General features: G+C 42.7%; 1 long non-coding RNA gene across 1 annotated transcript; it reads left to right on the top strand.

Moving 5' to 3' along the window:
* Positions 1-18,410: 18,410 nt before the first annotated feature.
* Positions 18,411-19,142, top strand: LOC306963941. The gene is made up of 3 exons (XR_013792938.1): positions 18,411-18,683; positions 18,806-18,951; positions 19,055-19,142. It is a non-coding gene; the product is annotated as an uncharacterized lncRNA (long non-coding RNA).
* Positions 19,143-19,963: the final 821 nt, after the last annotated feature.

Here is a 19,963-nt window from a genome sequence, read left to right as displayed (position 1 = left end):
AACCTATGCAGACACTGGGAGAACATGCAAACTCCACACAGAAAGGCCCCATCCAAATGGGAATCGAACCCAGGACCTTCTGGCTGTGAAGCACGAGCAATAACCGCTGCGCACCGTGCCGCCCTTGGCCATAGCCAGAGGTTGGTGACAAAACTTATACCTGGTAGAACTGGTTACCCACCTGGGTTGACCAGGCACTGGGCTGTGGAAACACCCCATTAATTGGCCCTTTTTAGATCAAAATTTAGCACCTAAATAAAGTCATTGGCGTCCCCTAATGTCTGGGAGAAAGTATAGCTCCTCTTTCGATGCCACTCCTGTCAGGAATAGAGGGCAACCGAAGTGCAATGTTCATGGGACCCATCTTCAGACTTTGATATGAAGATGAGAACGATGTATTTATTTGATTAGGTTTATTGATTATCAAGGAACACAGAAAGTCAAAAGAAACATTTTTTGAAACAAGCAAATGTAGAAACATTTCTGTAAACAATGTGCCATAAATATGACTGAAAGATACCGGAATATTTGCAAACAATATCAGCCCCAATGTGATCTGAAGATGTTTATATTTTAAGAAAAATGGCTATATATGTTTTCCTACTCCGGATCAATTTTAGTGGGGATCCCTTAGTCTGGCTGGCCTCTACAAGGGTATAAGTGGCAATGTATATTTTTATGTATAAATTATAATTATTAATAATTCTAATTTTTTATCAACATTTGGGTGAGTAACATCTTGATTGTTTTTCTTTGTTTTTGATGGTACAAAATGACCCATGTTTTTTAAAAACCCACTTGTTTTCACCTTGGACAGTTTTGCTTCAGGCTGCATGAATTATTCCACCCTCCTCTCTCCACACCGGTCCATTCAAATATACTGAGCCCAAACCACTAAGTAGCTCTCCTCTATATTGGAATTCAACATCGCATGCTTTGTCAAAAAATAAATCTACCCATTAATGTGTGTCATGTTTTGGTATGTATGGCCTCCGCACAAACTTTCAAGGCTATCCAGGCTATTAGGGCTGCCAAATATGTACCATCAGCGAGAAACAATATAAGTCATTAAAGTCATTAAAGTTATTTGATGCTAGTGTGTTTTTGTTAGAAGCTTAAATACCTTTGTTTCATGTATTAAAACTTGATCGTGACCTCGACTCGAGTCAGCCTTCAGTATAGTGTTATGGACTTGAATGAGCCAATCAGTTTCCTTATTCAAACATTCATAAATATCATATAAACTCTTTGGCCAAGATTTTATGTACCCAATCAAATTGCAGCACAGTAAAAATATATAGCAGGTAATAGATGATCACAATCTGACTGTGTTGTGCCTGGTCTTCAAAGACTTGGTCCTTGATATTACAATAATGATAAAGTTTTTAGGACTTTGGACTTGGACTTGCCCGTCTATCACTTGTCATTTGACCCAGACTTGAGACTCACTTGTAACTTGCAAAACAAGGACTTGTTCCCACCTGTGTCCACTACAAAAGCTGAAAAATATTGTTATCTCAATCTTCAACATTCTAACAGACTGTCACATTTTTCTCATTTAGTGTTGCAGCACTATACGGCATAAGCAGTGATTACCGTTGGCTGGAAATGTTGCTGGTGGTGTTTTGAACGTCTCTAGGGCGGATGAGATGTGGTGATTTGTTGGTGCTCAGTATACGGCTCATATTTACGGCTGTGGGTTGCGGTGCCAGGCCGGTGATGCAGTGCCGGCGGAGGAATGGATGCAGGCGAACAGGGTTCCTAATGAAAGAAGCCAGGGAGCTGCAACTCTCAATCTGTCTCGATGCACATTAAGGGGAGGATGGAGCTTATCTGGCAACCCGTATGGCGCTGTAATGCCTGTAACTAATTGAAGGCATATATGGGATCAATGTGGTATGTATTTAGTGCCTTTTTAAGTCTTTTTACGTCTTCCTTGCAGTTTCCAAATGATCAGTCACAGGGGAAAAAGTGCAATGCTGAGCTTATTTTAAATCAAATGATGCTTTACTTCTTCCAGATGGGAAACTGTTTCAAATTAAATGTGCCTGAACAATGTTTTTCCTTTAATTTTGTGTTTATTCCTTCAGTCAATTTGAGTTGCCACAGCCAATTATTCACATATTAATTTGTTTGCCTACTTTGAAAACAATTGCCATATAGTTAGTACTTTTCAAGAGTTTGCATGTTCTCCCCAACATTATAGGTTCCCCCCTAATGCTTCAATTTTCATCTTTACCCTAAAACATGAGCAGTAGAATTTAATCCATGGTACTACTCCCCAAGATTTGAGCTCTATTCAAATCTGTCAGGAGCATACGGTGTCCGAGGGTAAGTGAATGCAGAAGGCGATCTTCCGGTTTGATGGTGAAATCATCAACGCAAGTGCAAATACACTTCTGAGCCTTTGCATTTTGAGTTGTGCAAGTATTATGGGTTTTCATCCTGTGCTTTTGTTCCTGGTAAAAGTGACAGAACAAAACACCTCGAGTCTCTGTTGTGGGAGCTGACAGTTGGGCGTTAAAGCTAACATCATTTCAAAGTCAATTTGCAGCTGCACCTACAGCCCATCTGTCACACAGTGAAGAGAGCCATTATTACGAGCATCTACTCACAAAGCAAACATTTAACAGTCTATTGATCAGGCATTATTCAGGTTTTGTTGTGGGAATCTTGTTACATACATTCCAGTAACGAAAGTTGCAGCAGAATGCCAATTAAAAAATGTAACAAAACTATGAAGATGTTAACTCAAATGGTTGGGTATACGGAAGTTTTGATGATAAGTGGTGCAGATTAGATCACATCAATTGCAGATGATTTATGTCATCTATAAAATGCAATGAGGGTTGTAAGCATCTTGTCCTTGACCAGTGTGATACAGTGAATACCAAGATATGCTACACTTTATGGATCCAGGAGAGGCTTCATCTTCCTGGCATCCATAAGAATGAAGCTGTTATTACAGTTGGACATGGCACGGATCAAGACTGCAGTCTTCTCATAAAGTAAGACGCTCTATTTGTCATGAGACGACTGTACAATGGAAGTTGTCCTCTGCATTTGACCAAGGGGGGCCGTGGGCAGCAGTGGGCAGCAGTGGGCAGCAGTGGGAAGCAGTGGGCAGCAGTGGGAAGCAGTGGGAAGCAGTGGGCAGCAGTGGGAAGCAGTGGGAAGCAGTGGGCAGCAGTGGGAAGCAGTGGGAAGCAGTGGGAAGCAGTGGGAAGCAGTGGGCAGTAGTGGGAAGCAGTGGGCAGCAGTGGGAAGCAGTGGGCAGCAGTGGGAAGCAGTGGGCAGCAGTGGGAAGCAGTGGGAAGCAGTGGGCAGCAGTGGGCAGCAGTGGGAAGCAGTGGGCAGCAGTGGGAAGCAGTGGGAAGCAGTGGGAAGCAGTGGGAAGCAGTGGGAAGCAGTGGGCAGCAGTGGGAGGCAGTGGGAGGCAGTGGGCGGCAGTGGGAGGCAGTGGGCGGCAGTGGGAGGCAGTGGGCGGCAGTGGGAGGCAGTGGGCGGCAGTGGGCGGCAGTGGGAAGCAGTGGGAAGCAGTGGGAAGCAGTGGGCAGCAGTGGGCAGCATCTTCAGATGTAGGATTCACCTATTGGGGTGATGGAGGAAACCGGAGCACCTGAAGAAAACCCTTTCAGACACGGTGAGGGAAACATGTAAACTCCACACAGAAAGGCTTGAATAGTCTGGGGATTGAACTTGGGACCTTGCAGCTGTGAGGCAAGAGCACTAACCACTCAGCCACTGTATGGAGTGAATGTTTAATTGTCTCATGTAAACCTGTGAAAGGCGCTATATAAATAAAGTTCTTCTTCTGTGAATCCCTGATGGCAGGCTGTGAGGTGGGTGCATGGATCTCCGTTTAAGATAACACCATCTGCTCTGCTGCAGAAAAGCCGGACAAACCCCTGAACTTGAGTGCAGCTATATCTTCTCTTTTCATCCGCACACCTGAAGCAGTGTGGTTACCATACAGTGCTGGAGTGTCCGGTAAAGCAGCCGTTCTGGGGCTTGCTGTCTACGCTGAGGAGGGCACACAGCAGAACTCTGGGCATAGGGCCATGGACCTATCAGCCCCACTGTACTTCCTGGCAGCCACACAACCTTCTACACATGTAAATGTAACTCAACACTAAGGCATTTTAACAGCACCCTCGTCCACGCACATCCTAGAACTCTGATGTGGAATTAACTGGTTTAAAAGCTTCGCTGTGGAAATAAACAGTTTTCCATTGTCTGTTGTTTTTGGCTATTGTGTGAATAATTCTGACAATGTTTGAATACAGGGAACAAATTAAGCAGAAATGATTTTTGATTAGGCTTCGATAAGATTTGGATCTCAAATAACGCTTATGCCTGCTTCTTCTATGCCGTTTGACTCTAAAAATTAAAGGTCACCGTATAATCATAAACCATTTGAACTTTCCTCCATTTGACCAGCTTTGAGATTGGAAGTTGTTTTTTTTTCTTGCCGTGAATCATTAGTTTCAGCAATCTCGTGTTGCTTTTAACTTTCTGTTTGTGGCCCTATACTGTCATTTATCAAGCGTACAGTACATCTCTGAGGAGTAGAGGGGACCACGGCAACCAATCAATCACGGTGGGACTTTGAGTAAAACGCCATGAAGTAATATAGAGCCGAAGTAGCCGGAAAGTACAGGATGACAAAAGAGGCGGGACAAGGCTGCTCTGACCCTAACCCACAGAGGAGGAGAGGAAAACGCTGATGTGAAGCAAAGAGTTTTACAAACATGGGGATTTACCTATTGCATTAGTTCTCAAACTTTAGTACAGTCTCATGAAAAATATACCACCCTAGACCAGAAAAACACAAAACTTGACTGCATGATTAATAAAACATAAATTAAATGATCTCTGCTTAAATAGCTGATGACCCTGAGTACCACCTAAAGAAGCTCAAGCACCACCCTAGTTTGAGGAGCACTGGCCTCGTGTACAAATGTGGGGTTTTGAGAGAGGAGGGTTGCAGCAGGGCCCACTGCCGCAGAATGAAATATTCAACGAGCCTGCAGTGCATCTCATGTGGAGCTGATTCATGAGCTCCTTTTTCTTTTGTTTGTTAATACAGCATTTGTTGCAACAAGTTTCAAAATGAGCATGAATTCAAATGTTTTGAATAACTTTACTTTGCATGCAATTAGAGTAAAACAATGTACACTGAGGGCTCTTCTCTTCGTCGAATGAAATGACTCTGGTTTCATTATGCAGTATGCAGACACTGACAGCAAGGCACATGGAAGAGCTTTTTTTCTTGTAAGTATATCTTGCTCTCAACTTTTGGGTTCATGCAGTTGTTTATAGCTGCCAACCGTCATGGTGCTCATGAGGTCACATTATATTGGATTTTGTCTTTTTCCTCCAAATGTGTTGCTGACATTGGCACATAAGTGCATTTAAATCGACGCAGTGATTAGTGCTCTTAAAAAGGCCCCTGGGTTCTTGAGTGGGCCTCTTTTCTGTGCGGAGTTTGCATGGTCTCCCCTTGTTCTCCGGTTTCCCCATACCACTAAAAACATGTACAATAGCTGAGATGAAATCAGGCCATGATCCAGTGCGTTTCTATACCTGCCTGTTGTGTTCCTACACATGCAAACCCCCGACCAAAGACACATTAATAAATCATAATCACAATAAATAAATTAGGTCCCGACCCGACTTCACTTTCAGTGTTCTGCTTGGATTTATGAGGGATGCTTTGAATGGCGGAGTTCAAATGCAGAAAAGATGAGTGATTAGCAAACAACTAATAATACTGATGGTTTAAGCTTTTAGTTAGACTGACTCTGAAGCATGGGTACTTTTCCTCAAGCACTTCTGAAAAGGTAAGATACACACTGAGCGAAACAATCCATCATTTTTACAAAACACATATCAATATTAGCGACTCTGTTTTGCCTATTGATATTTAATTTCATTTGCTTACCTGTATAATCCTGTACGTGCCTACTCATTTACAGAATTAATACAGCAACTTGGCTGTAAGAGAAGTAATGTTGAACCTGGCACTAAATAAATGAGTGCGACACAGCATTGCACAGGCAGTTGCTAAAGTAGAAAGTTGGGGAACTTTCAACAAATTGGTCCTTGGTGCACGGCAATGACTTTGAATTTTTTAAGCGTATTCTTATTCACGTATATAGCAGCAACATAATTCAATTCCGACAAATATGTGGAACTGTGGCCAAGAGTATCCACCTATATCTCCGAGCGGCTCCTAACTTGCCGCGCTGTGGAGAAAATATGCGTTTTAATCCTTGCGACAAGACGACAAAGGCTTTTAAAATAGGGACTCGTGTGGGAGAAAGGGATGCCAGGATGCACCTCCAGAAATATTTACCAAATGAAAAGCTGTTTATTCAGTGGGATTATCAGTGATCGACGAGGGGAGCTACAGTCAACAAACACCGGAGGTGTGATGATGTAAAAAGGAATGATTCAAGAAAGTGGAACGCAGGAACTGTACATGGAGTTTGTGGTTTGAATGTATGCTCCACTGATGAATCGAGAGTTCAGTGTCTCTGAGATGTCTGGGGTGGACCACAGTTTGTGACAGTTTGGCAGGGAGGGCATGGAGTTCAACTTCCTGACAGCCGGACAGATGAAGTTGCACTTAAGTCAGCTGGACCTGGCCGTAGGCAGTGCACTGACGAGACTGTGTGATGGGTGTGTGGGATCAGCCAATATTCTGAAAGCTGAGACGGTGAGACGGGTGGATTTAATGTCGTGAATGGAGTATAGAAGGGCACCAGCATCTTCAGAGCTGGTGCAGAGGAAAATTTGTCCTCTGCATTTAACCCATCCTTCGATCCGCTTAGAAAATCCACATTGTTTAATTTTGTGTGATTATACTTTGTAGTGGAACACTTCACGTAACCATATTTAAACAGGGAAAACGAACAGGAAGAGCTTGGTAGCTTCTATCTTGACCTGTTTTGGAGCTATAGAGGGGAGGGGGAGAGGCTAAAGGCTAACGCCGTCTGCGCTGTGTTTACGTGATAGAAGGCACGGGGGAAGACCAGACAGGTCCTAAAGAACTCGTCAAAGCTAAGGTAAGAACATATCTCAGCATGTAAAAACGGTGGCCTATTCCTTTAAAGGGACTATACGGAGTTTAAAAATGTTAAAATTAAGTATTTTCCTTCCCCTACATGTTCCAACAATGTCCTAATGTGTAGAATGAGCCCAGACCTGTTCACCACAACTGCCTCTAAAATCCTGCACTGACACTTGCCGTCATGCACGAGCTTAATATAGAAGGTGCAGTTACACATATGACCTGAGGTGGCAGTAGTGAGTGTAAATGGCTAACTTGCATCTAGCCCCTTTAACAATATTTCAATGTTTTTTCCAGAGGGATTATTGAATATATCTAGTACCTAACCTGATTTAATTAGTTTTGAATTTCAAAAACAAAGCAAAATTTAGGTTTTAAACAGATTAACAGAGAACTAAACAATCCAAAATCCCCTCTGAAAAAGTGTTTGTAGCTAATATGTCAACAAAATAACACCATACATTAAAACCTGGCTTGACCCATTATTCGAATATCGTCATCGAAAACATAGGACATTTGGGGCATTTTTAGGCTTATTTTCATACAAAAACATGAAATGAGAAAAGGAAAAAAAAAATGCAATACATTTTCCCTCATACTTATGCCAGTAATCTACAACAGAAGTTTCAAATCTCTAAATCTAAAAAGGCATTTAACAGTTTATCAGAGCTGTGCTGAAGCTCCTGTTCTGACAATAACAGTATCACCTGAACCGAGCGCCGGAAAAGAAAATCACGCGTTGTGTCTTAAAAGCCGCTCGGTGACATCTCTGAATGATGCATGAGGTGGCAGCAACATCTCTGAAAGCTTTCCCTTTTCCCGGTTGAAAAATAGCATCATGACATCAATTAATAACAGTTTAGATAGTTGCATTTTGGGTAAAGCCGAATCGGAAAATATCACTGCGAGGCGCTAGCACATGCTTTGGGTATATCTTCTAGTCTGTTTCAAAGACTAATTGGCCCAGATGTTGCAATATAAATAGCGGCTTGGATATATTGCTTTGTGCATGATCATAATTAGTGAGAAAAATAAGACGTCTACAGTATCAAAGATTTGAATTAGAACGACTAACTCTATACGTTCCCTGTGAAAGGAAATCGCCTCTTTATGTGCAGCAGACTCCAGTAAACATTCTTTTGAAATGGAAGATTTACATGAAGAATGTTTTTTCTTCCTGAATACCTGCTGCAGTACGGGCTATCAAGCAGGCTGGGAAATAATCCTCAAAGCTAATGTGTGTAGTGGCTTACATCAGTAATACATTCCTTATACTGTTGAGATATCACACTGCTCCAAATTCCCAGGCAGTTGTAGAGCTATGGAGGTTTTAAAATGTAAAATACATGAAATATCTCTCTATAGTTTGGCACACAGTTGTATTCAGTCTGCTGTTAAAAGATGGGTCGTGCTGACAAAGCCTCTAAAGGTGAGGAGTGAAACATCCTCGATATTAAAACTACTGACGGCAATACGAACTCTAGTCAACAATACACATAATATTGAAAGATTGGGACCAATTCAGCAGTTTGGTGGGAGTTGGGATGGACTTGAGAAAGTATTGCTTTTGATTTAATAACTTACAGAGTGGTATTAAGGCTGCCATATGGGCCTGCAGGCATTTTCATTTGCAATTTATCCACCAAAACACCAAAACTTTTAAATTGTCTTCACGTATTGGGGTAGCAATAGGTCGCAGCAATCCCCAGCAATTAGGAGCGTATTGCTTGCGTGTGTGGTTTACTTTTATAAAAGCAAGTTTCACTTTTAGCATATGGCGCAGCAGTTAGCGCTCTCGCTACACAGCAAGAGGTTCTGGGTTTGACACCTGGGCTATAGGGGAGGCCTTTGTGTGCGGCGTGTGTATGTTCTTCCAGTGTCTGTGTAGGATTCCTCTGCTCCAGCTTGTCTTACTACTAAAAACATGCACAGTTATGGTAAAGTTACATTCTTTGCAATACCGGTGCTTTAATCTCTTAAAGGAACAGGCCACCGTTTTTCCATACTGTGATATGTTCTTACCTGAGCTTAGACGAGTTGATGCGTAACTGTCTGGTCTTTGTGCCCGTGGAAGAGCGTGGTTGCTTCTAACTTCACCCCCGCTTGGAGCTATAGGAATACATTGGGAGAGGCCAAATGCTAACAACATCTTTGGTCGTTTTGACCTAGGGCACCGCAAGTGAAGGGAAGGGTGGCAAAATGCATTCAAAATTAGGCCTCACACTGACCTATAGGCTGTAACATTTTAGATTTGGGTAAAGCCGAACTGGAGAAAATGCTCTCGGTTCAGGAGGGGGATAACGGGCAACACTCGAGACGACCAGCTGCATCAACTGCGCCACCGTCGCCCCAACAATAGTGATAAACGATCCTTTTTCCGTTACCTATAGTAAAATATTTGTCATATACAGTACAACCAGAAAACACCCAAAATGCACAAACAGCCGCAAAAGGACATTCCCTCAAAGAAAGACACCCAGTATTGTAGTTATGCTTGGACTATGGGTATCATGTCATTCATTTTGAAACACATCACTGGGCAAAATTGAAAAAGTGCATGGGACATTAGGGGTTAAAGAGGGGGTATTATGCTTTTTTCAATCACATAGCACCAGTCTATAGCACACTACAATGATGACGAAACCTTCTGTTGGTCTGTAAATGCAGTAAATTAGAATAACTGCCTTATATAAAATTGCTCTCTCAAAATGGCTGTAGCGAATGTCTTGAAATAGGCCTCTGTCTCTTTAAGAACCCCTGACCCTTTCAGACACGCCCCCTCCACACGCTGTCTGTGACATCAGTGGGGAGGGGGTTCTGCTGAGGAGCAGTGGTTGGTTACTCGGCTGGTGACGAAAGCTCGGAGGCGTCTCCAGGAGGTGGGGGCGTTCCTAGGAGGACTCAGGCAAACCTATCCCTAAAATGGCCGCCATCAGAGTTTTTACAGATTACTCAAAAATATGTGAATGTGCCAAGGCAACACTTCAGGCATGTTTTTAATGAGGGAATGACATAATAACATGATGTAAAGCTTGAAAAAGTCGATTTTGCATAATACCCCCCCCTTTAAAGACCTAAATGGCTGTGCTGTGCAACCAAAAGAGGACAAGTGGTCACTCTACTCTCGATATAGGCTCATGTAACTTTGCGAATATTGACGCCAACTTCCAGCAAATGCAGAGTATTTCATAACAATTGTTTGGTGGAGCGGAGCCGCAATCTCTATTGAGAAAATTGAAAACAGAATTGCAGAAGTGTGTCAATAGATGCGTTTCCATGCTGCTGATTTCACGCTTGTGTCTACCACCTGTTTCTAAGTCGAGATAAATTATTTCCCTTTATTCTAGTGCGGTTTCCATGGAGAGGAAGTCCGCGAGTTGCAAACGACTGATTACTTTTTTCCGAGATGTCGATGTTTTCGCTCGTACGTGTTTGCCCGTTAATTGACTTGACTGGCTTACCTTGTGCAGCCATCTGGATTCCTCTGACATTCACAATTTCACTCAAAAATTCTGTTTCGACAAAAGCAAAGAAAGAAAATGTATCATGTTCCATCGCAGCGTTATATTGATTGTTGTTGTTTACACATGTCGGCATACTCAAATATATCATGCTAAAAGTATTGCTTGGAATCCTTTTTTGACAGCACAATCCCAAGATAATACTACATACTTTTTCAATCTACTGTATCTGAATCTTGTATTACTTACCATTGACGGCGGAGTGTCAATATTGTGAATATGATTGTCCTGATATTTAGCTGTAGTGTTTAGACTTTTATTAGACATTCTGTTGTTTTTGTGGAAACCAACATCACAACATCAGGCGCCTCTCAGGGCTTCACCAAAATTGTCGGTGAAACCTTTTACACGGAGACGGGGTCTGTAAAGGTCAGTCATCACTGGGGCATTGAGCAGCCTGACTCCAGTCCTGTGTAGCAGTTGCTTTTCTGTCCATAGTACATGTATATCAACGTCGACCTAATGATCGATACCCAAGGTTGCTACGATTTCCTGTACCCACACACTAGCTCTGGCATGCACACCAAGATGCTATTTCCGGCCACTAGAGGGCAGTAAAAAGAGAAAATTGCCTGCCATTGAGGCTATCACATAATGTTCACTTTAAAACTGGCCTTGGTTGTTGTGCGTTGTATTTGCATTGTATTTTCTCTTACAAACCACTCCAAAAATGTGAACAATCCACCCAATTTCCCTTCCCTGTGACCGTCTTTCCTCCAATTACCTCCTTGACTCCTCTGTCCTCACTTGTCTTTTGTTACATCATCCATGACCTTTCCATTTTAAATCTGGCAGCAGTCAGACCTCCCAGACTTCTCAAATCATTGAAATAATGAGGACTGAGGTGGCTAACTGTGTTAGCTCTGAACACTGCTATAATCCAGTGCAGGGCTGGACTAGACCTAATTATGGCACTATTTTAATAGTGCCTTGTTCTTCCTCTGATGCCGGCTCAATGATGTGACACTTAAGGCTAGACCTGAGCTGCCGTCTGGCCTTGTGTCAGCGGCATTAACCTTTCACTTCCACTGCGTCGTCTGCCATTTTATGTTCAATTAAAGGCACTATTTAAATGAGCTGAGCGCTGTGTTGCGGGCCGTGTGAAGGGAAATAATTGCACCAGAAGTTTCCTTTCCGAAAGGATTTGGCATGTGAGCAGCAGGGAACATGAGGGAATAGTTACATAAGCTCTGTTCTGAAAGTAAAGGTGCCTGATGTAAACAACAATATAATTAAATGGTTTGAGAAGCTTTCTTTTTTGCGATTTACAGATAACACAAATGTTTATGTACATTATCTTTCTCTCAATCTTATTCTAGAAACTGTTTTGATAATCTTTTTAAACAATACATAATCGCCGTTTGTGCAGCCAATTGTCCAGTGGATAGGGCTGCTGCACATTTGGCGGAGGACAGGTCTAGGCTTTTGATTCTCGTCTGGCTCTGACAATTTGCTATGTGTCTCTTCTTGCTCTTCACCCCTTTTCACCCTGAAGTGTCCTGTTCATACAAGCCACAGCCAAAACATCCTTTAAAAACATATTCCCAGTTTGTGTGTGAGCAAATGTATGAAACCTAATCCTGCATATACATTATACACGCACACAGTATGCGTTGTTTTCCACTTTCATGTCATGAAATTGTACTGGATCATCACTGAATCATGTATGAAGCATGTAATCCTTTATATATTTCTAAAGAGAATAATTTAATGTTTGGGCTTTCAGTATTTCCCCTTCTTTTAGACCCTTGTGTAAAGAGTTTATTATCTGAACATAAATTGCTCTAATAAACTATAAATTCAAAGTATACCCTGCCCATACTCAGATTACAGATCTGCCACACTGACACGTTGTTCTGATTTGACTTGCCTCATTAAATTAAGGAGGTTGATCAAAATAAAACTTGTGTGCTTAATCTAATGTACGGTCACTGGAGCCACCGAGGTCCAACAATATGGCACTGTTGGTGTGATGCTTCTGACCCACAGGAAACAACAATCTCAATAATAAACTCAGAAATATAAAATATAAAGTGTGAAATATCGGCTGGTTTTCTGGGATAGAAAACACAAAAGTTAAAAAAAAAAAAAAAATTCTATGGTCAGAGTAATGAATCTTTCTCATCCATTTCTGCAGCACTTGCAGTTTGTTTTATTTACGTTTTCCTTTGCACTTTCAGATATACAAGCCGTGGCTGCTACTTTACACCCACTCCCGCATGTTTGGTTGTTTATACCGTATGTGTGGGATTCTTTTGATATGGAAAGAGTAATCACTTCTGTCAGCATCACGGCGAGAGCGTTCAAAGCCCTTAAAGAAGCAGATTTGTTTGGAAAATGTGCTTGTAAGGACCTGGTTTTAGTGTGACCTATGGGATGTTGTCAGTGCACTGTATTGTCAGATTGGGGTAATTTATTATACACCTTGGTGCATTCACTGGGGCCTTTTGGTTAATTGGAGTTGCCGCAGCAGAATGCATAAAAGTGTGATTTATTTAGTGGGCGGATGTATTGCATTTGCCACCCAGCTCTACTCCCCTCTGGGGGCTATGTAGAGATGTTACTGTGTCAGATTTCAGAATTATTACTGCTAATAATTGTGAGAAGAAACATTTTATCCCGATTATTGAAGACAGCTGGTGTGAAGTCCTCAGTTGACTACCGTAAGCTCCACAGCGAATCAAAACTGCAGGAATTACAGATAGAAGTTTATGAATTATTATTAACATTTCTCTCTATATATATATTACAGTAGGAATACTACAGGAAGAAGGCAAGTATTGGTATTGGATCGCATGGGAAAAAGTGGTATCAGAACTACACTGTTTTCAACTTTTTGATGTACAAAGTTTCAGATAAATCTTATTATTATGTGCAGCCCAATAGCCTTGCTAGTAAAGCTGCTGCACACTCCTCTAGCCTCAGCGTAGCGCAGGGGTTTAGGCAACATCAGGCACGGGAGTCAAAGCCGGCCCTCCAGTGTAACCTCAAGCCCTCAAGATGATTTTGATCAATTTTATTACTCAAATCAGCAATCAAATACCTGTTTAAGTGCTCTAAAATGTGGAAAATACTTTAAATTCCTTTGAAATTTCAGTGCAAAACACCCCATGACGTCATATATGTATAGAATTTGGCCCGAGGTTGAAATTGCCTTTCCACCAAGAAAACGTATACGCTTGGTGTACTGTAGACAATTTGTACATGGGACAAATTCCATAAACGTGAAACAATAAGGTGAAAACAAATACATACAATAATCATTATAAATACATAAAGGATTGTGTCTTTTTCTGTGTGTACAGGTACTGTGTTGCTTCTCTTCAGAGACTTCCTCCATTATAAATCATGTAAACTCTTCTGATGCTCTGAAATGCATGCGCTCCGTGAACTATATATGTAACGGGTTGTCTCCCTTATCTCCCTTACTACCACTTTAAGTTGGGTGTGATTTTCTTTTGTGGGTGTTTCTTTATTTGCAGTGGGCCAATGGCCATGTCTTAAGTTAAGTGCGCTGTTAGTAGGGCGGGACTTTAATCATAAAAACCTGTGCACCTTTTGTTCTCCCTCATTGTTCTGTTTGGTCTTGTCCACCAGGTCAGTAGCCTCACTCATGCTTGTTCATAAATAATAATAATAATAATGCATCGGTTTTATATATCGCTTTTCTGGACACTCAAAGACGCTTTACATTGCACTATTCATTCACTCCATACTCGGTGGTGGTAAGCTACTATAATAGCCACAGCTGCCCTGGGGTAGACTGACGGAAGCGAGGCAACCAGTCTGCGCCATCGGCCCCTCCGACCACCAACAACCACTCACTCACACACTACATTTGCTAGGCTTCCTGGTGTTACTAAACGGTCTCCCATCCAAGTACCGACCAGGCCCTTCCCTGCTTAGCTTCCAAGGTCTGACGGGATTGGGCATCGCAAAGGCGGTATGGCCACATGAAGATGTATTCGTTGAATGTTTTATTTCTTAACATTGCGCTCATTGTTCTGTTTGTCCACCAGGGGTCCAGGCCAGTCTGAAGGCAAGTCGGCTGCTCCGCTGGGAGGGCGTGTGGTTGCTGGGGTCATAGCACCTTACCAGCACAGAGACCAGGAGCCATGTTGCGGAGTATGCCGACCGTTCAGCCTGGACCCCTGGAAAAGAGCCCTTCACTAAGCCCATTCAAGTTCCTTCCAACCATGTCCCCACCAAGCTCCTCCTACTCCTAAGGGCATCAGCTGAACCCCATCTGCCTAACCTGCTCCTCAATCAATTTTAGTCGTGGTTTTACGAAATAAACAAACCTAAAACTTTCTCCTGGTCTTGGTCTCCTTGTACCCTGGTGATCGACCCAGAGGGGGCGTTACATATATATATAGTTCTTTGGGGAAAATTGAAAGCGACTTCCAATACAGCAATGGTTTATTATTTTGTGTGGTAAAGGCACATTTTGGACTATACTGTTGCCATCAGTAAAAAAAAAAACATGCTCCTAATGACCAGCTCGACACAGAAGATTTCTGCAGTGGGTATTCAAGGAATTGATTTGGATGAGAACCTTCAGACTCTACAGTCACATCTCCATGGAGACGGGCTGGTGACATACCCACTGTTACGAAACCCGGGTAGAACTCAAGAGCAGAACCAAGCCAAAGGTTTAAGAAGATTTTTTTAAATCAGCAAGATGGGGGAGCAGGTAGGTAGCAGGCCGGAGGTCCAGGGGGGGAAGCAGGTCGGTAACAGGCTGGAGGTCCAGGGGGGAGCAGGTAAGTATGGGCTGGGGGCCGGTGGAGCAGAGGTGTCTGGCTGGGCTGGAGCCTTGGCTGAAATCTTCTGAAAAACGAAAACTATCAAAAACATGACGTGATTGGGAAAATAGCAAAACTGACTGAAAAATAGTCTCTGGAGCCATAGTCTAATTAGCACAATTGTAGTATGACGAACTTGGAGTGGAAGTTGAACCGGAGTATATGAAGGCCCCATCCAAAACCAGTAAATTGGTAAGAGGTCTTACACCAAACCGGATGTGCGTGAGTGTCCACCATGACAAGAAGCTTCCGAATTGGTCTGTCAGTTAAGAATGAGTTAGGAAAAGAAGCCTCAATGCTAACTATCATAGCCACTTTAGCATAGGGATCTCTGGTGCTAACTAACCAGTGATAAGGAGCTATGTGCCATCCCACAAGCCACTGCGCCAATTGCATTTCAATCCTATGTACTGGGTAAACTCTTGCGCAGTGTGGCTTTAAATCAGACAATCTGATTGTTGCTTCCCATTGTCCTCTAAATGTAGTAGTAGCCTTGACTGACATGTCCCTGGGCCCTCCTTGGACTCCTCCATCGCCTCTGTGAGCCTGTTTATGACACCGCAGATAAAGTTAGCCGGATGTTTTTTATGTCTTCCCACTTGAGGGGAGGAAGTCTATTGTAATAAGTGCACTCGCTCGGTAACATTAAGGCCCTTGTAGACTTTAGGTGCCCTCACCGCTACTCCTGGTTCTGTTTCATTTGCTGTGGGGCCAACCGCTCTTAACTACATCATTTCAGGCTTGTTGGCGATGCTGGCCTGTGTGCCGAACTCTTTTTACTCCATCTTACTTGAGGTTAGAGCTATTTGCCCTCTCGGAAAGTGAGAAAACTGCGTGCTGTAAGTGCAGGTCCTTTACAAGAGAGGTAACCAACTGTGAAATGTCTTCTTGCAAAACACCACAAGTCTATTACTGTGCTTTTATTGTGCAATTTCTCGATGTTGTTGAAAGTCTTTTGTGTAGAGTTTTGTTTGTTTTCTGTTGCTGTTTTGGAGATGTATTGTTCTCACAGGATCTTTTCTTGAGTCCATAGGAGAAACGAGAGCGCCTGAAGCAAACACAGACATTGGGATTTCAGAGTGCGCAGGACGGCCTCACACAGTTCGGGAATCCAGCATGTGACTTTTCTTGCAGTGAGTCACTTATCCACTATCCTGAGTAGAAACTCTTTCTTGTCAACACTGCAAGTAGTGCAAGTTAAATGAGGATTGCAAGTTGCAGCCTGTTTGAATATGATAGGGATTTTTGCCACCCAGAATGCCGCTGGTGGTTGTTCAGTTCTTATGTGTTGTGGATACAGCAGATTTTGTTTTCGGACAATTCGGAGCTGTGTATTGAGGGAACAACATTTAACATGAATTAAAGTCAATAACGCGTTCGGACCCCAGCAGTAGACATGGACATACGGATTATAGTTAGCATGGATGGGTAGATTAGAGTTAGGGATGTCTTCCCCAGAGCCCGGACACTGGTGTTGGTATAGGAGACCCGTGAAGGATGTAGCAGGGTGAAACCACAGACAGAAGAGGCGGTGAAGGGGTGGAGGTGGGTCCTAGCACAGCTGGGAAGCTGACTAGCCATGAACGCTAGAGGCTTAAGCACGGGACCGAGGGCGAAAATGAGGTGTGACCCTTATGGCTCGAGGTAGGTGATGCTGAAATTAGTCTTCCAAGTTGAATTTACGCCTAGGCTTCAGAACATGAAAAGTGTTTCCAAACTTTTGACCAGTACTGCGTGTTTTAGTACCATCTCCATATTCAGCCACAGCAAAAAATGAATCTTCTTGGTTGAATAGTCGATTGTTGATGAATATGCTATACTGTACAGTACAGTACATCAGTTTTGGTTGTACTTCGTATTATACTCCCACACACCTATAGCCAGTGTTTTATAGTTTGTCTCAGGGGCTGCCGGCATACCATTACTGAGATAACCACGCTTTAATAGTTAATGCGGTAGTGGAGCCCCCTCTGCATTTCAAATGGGACCATCTGTCTCCTCTAACCCCCCACGAGTGGCAGCCTCTCAATATATCTGCCCCAGACCAATCACTCATCGATACGGCGTGATCTGACACCGCATCCCAAAGACACTCAACACTGTGCTGCGGTCAAGACCAGACGCACATCTTGGTGACACTGAGGGGAGCTGTCAACTGATCACCACTGTGGGACGTCCTGTCACAATCTGCGACTTATCCAGGGGGCTGAGGAGGGTCGACTGTCCCGGGTGCATAATCCCGTATTACAGGTAAAGCTGAAGAGGAAATTGAAGCAGGAAGGCTGCTCTTGTCACCTGTCCGTCACTGTCAGCCAATTACATCCTGCTACATTGGCGACATGGTGGCTGATTGGTTGCCTCACAATGAGAAGATCCCCTGTGGCCTTGTGGGTTCTCCCCATCAGCCTAAAAAGGTTGGCCCAGAAGCATGAAAACATGAGTCAAAAGCAGAGGACACATTTCCCTACTTAAAAATACTTTGACTTTAGCAGAGAAGGATGGAGAAGCCAAAATATTTACTCAAGTAAGTGCAGAAAATAATCATGTTGACACGAATGATTTATTTGTTTTTTTTAACTCCACATGAAGAGGACTCATTTTACTTTAACTTTAGAAATTTTAATTTGTGACATAGGCTAAGTTTAGAGCGTCACAAGATGTCAGTGCAGACAGAAAGAGACTCAAGACGAAAAAGCTAATAATTTCTGAAAAAGTAGCCGCTGTCCTTGTTCAGCCCAATTATATTTGCTGTGGTCTGGAAACATGAGGGCCCTCTTTCCAATTTGCCTGAGAGGGTATGCCAGTCAAAATGCAATCAATAAGACAAATGCTGGAGAGAGTCCAAAGCGTCTGAGCCAAGCAAGCACCTGCTTTGCGGAGAGTTTGTAAAGCTTTTATCCCCCACTGTAAAGCCGCCCTCTTATTTGTTGTTGTGCTCATCACATCAGCACAGTGCTCTGAGGCTGCTCTGCTGTTCCCAGTGGAAATAAAAGCAGTGATAAACTCGGCTCTGTAAGCAGCGCGCAGATGTGGTGCAGGCCGGAGCTGTCTCCGGGGACTGCAGCTGCCAAGCCCCGGTGTGACAGGCCCAAAGTGGGCAGGCGGGCGGGCCCTTCCCGTTTGATCAATCAGCCGGGACAGCGCGAGGAGCGTCAATTCTGAGAGTCCAGATGCAGCGTCACCAAGGTGACTCTCATTTATTACCGTCCAGCTCCGGAAACGCGCTCATCTGTCACTGACACAGCCCCACGCCTGCTCCACTTTAGAGCTCACATGATGAGGGTCAGCCGAATTATGAAAGAACTTCATTTGTTTGTTTGTTTTTTACCTTGGGGATGCCTCTTCAAACATACTTTCTATTGAAACTTTTCAACGCGTTTTAAATCTGTATTTTCTCTTCACAGGTTTGAAGTTGGTTCAAAACGGAGTCGCTTTCTCAGGCTAATACTGGCCTCTGGTGGACACCTGCAGAACATCCCAACACACCAGTCACCGAGGGACCCTGAGCCGAGATGTTTGAGGACACTCAACATTTGTGAAGGTAATTAAAGTGGTTGGATGAAAGCGGAGACGGTTTCACTTCAAACTGTCTTCAAATACAAAAACTTTTTTTTTTTGCTGCATTTACAACTTTCGCCACCAGATGGTGTCAGTTATCAGTGTTGTTTGTTAAGCTTCCACAATGGTAAATATCTTCACGATGTAAAGCAGTGGAGGCTTCTGAAATGGTGGTTGTTCCCTATCTTTTTTTTCTTTGAAAATGTAACCAAAAAAACATTTGTATTTTCAAGTAGCCTATTATTGAGGAGAGGGCTGGGGGCGGGATAGCCTGCTGCCTTTGAGTTTACTCTATAACAGCGCAGCGTTAATTTCGTCGACTAAAATATTTAGTCAAAGTAATATTTTTGCCGACTGAAATCGGACTAAAACTAAATTAAACGTTTTTTCATGAGACTAAAACTATGATTAAAATAGGACTAAATAAAAATGGAAATTAGAGACTAAAATCATCCAAACTTCCTCTGACAGTCTGAAAGAGTCTCAAATCATTTCAGTTTTCTGCCAAAGGAACAGCTCTGAGCTTTGTTCATGTGGGAGAAGCTCCATAAAGCAGAGGACCTTGATCAAATATGATTCTAATAAATATTAGAAATGCAAATTTGTCTTAAATTTAGTCGACTAAATTGACATGCAATTTTAGTCGACTAAAACTAGACTAAAATTGAAAATAATTATTTGACTAAATTTCGACCACAATTAAATGATGCTTTTGTCAAAAGACTAAGTCTAAAACTAAATTCAATACGTTAAACATCAACATAAACGCTGCAGCAGGGGTCCCCAACTAAATCAGCTCGAGGTCTGCAAACTTATCTTTCGTAACTTTCGACATCTGTCCAGGGTCCGGACAAATGCAGTCATTGCTGTTGAAAATGCGAAAACATGAGCACAGGTTGTCTATTTACATAGCAGAGCTGATCAATTTTGCCATTCTCAATTTTATTCAAATTGTTTACATTTTTTTTTAATTCAGCCATAGAAGTTTATTGTGAGAATGAAAA

Source organism: Gobius niger, assembly GCF_951799975.1.
Source record: "Gobius niger genome assembly, chromosome: 6".
Classification (NCBI taxonomy): domain Eukaryota; kingdom Metazoa; phylum Chordata; class Actinopteri; order Gobiiformes; family Gobiidae; genus Gobius; species Gobius niger.
Note: the sequence above shows the minus strand (reverse complement) of the source record. Positions and strands in the feature narration are given on the sequence as shown.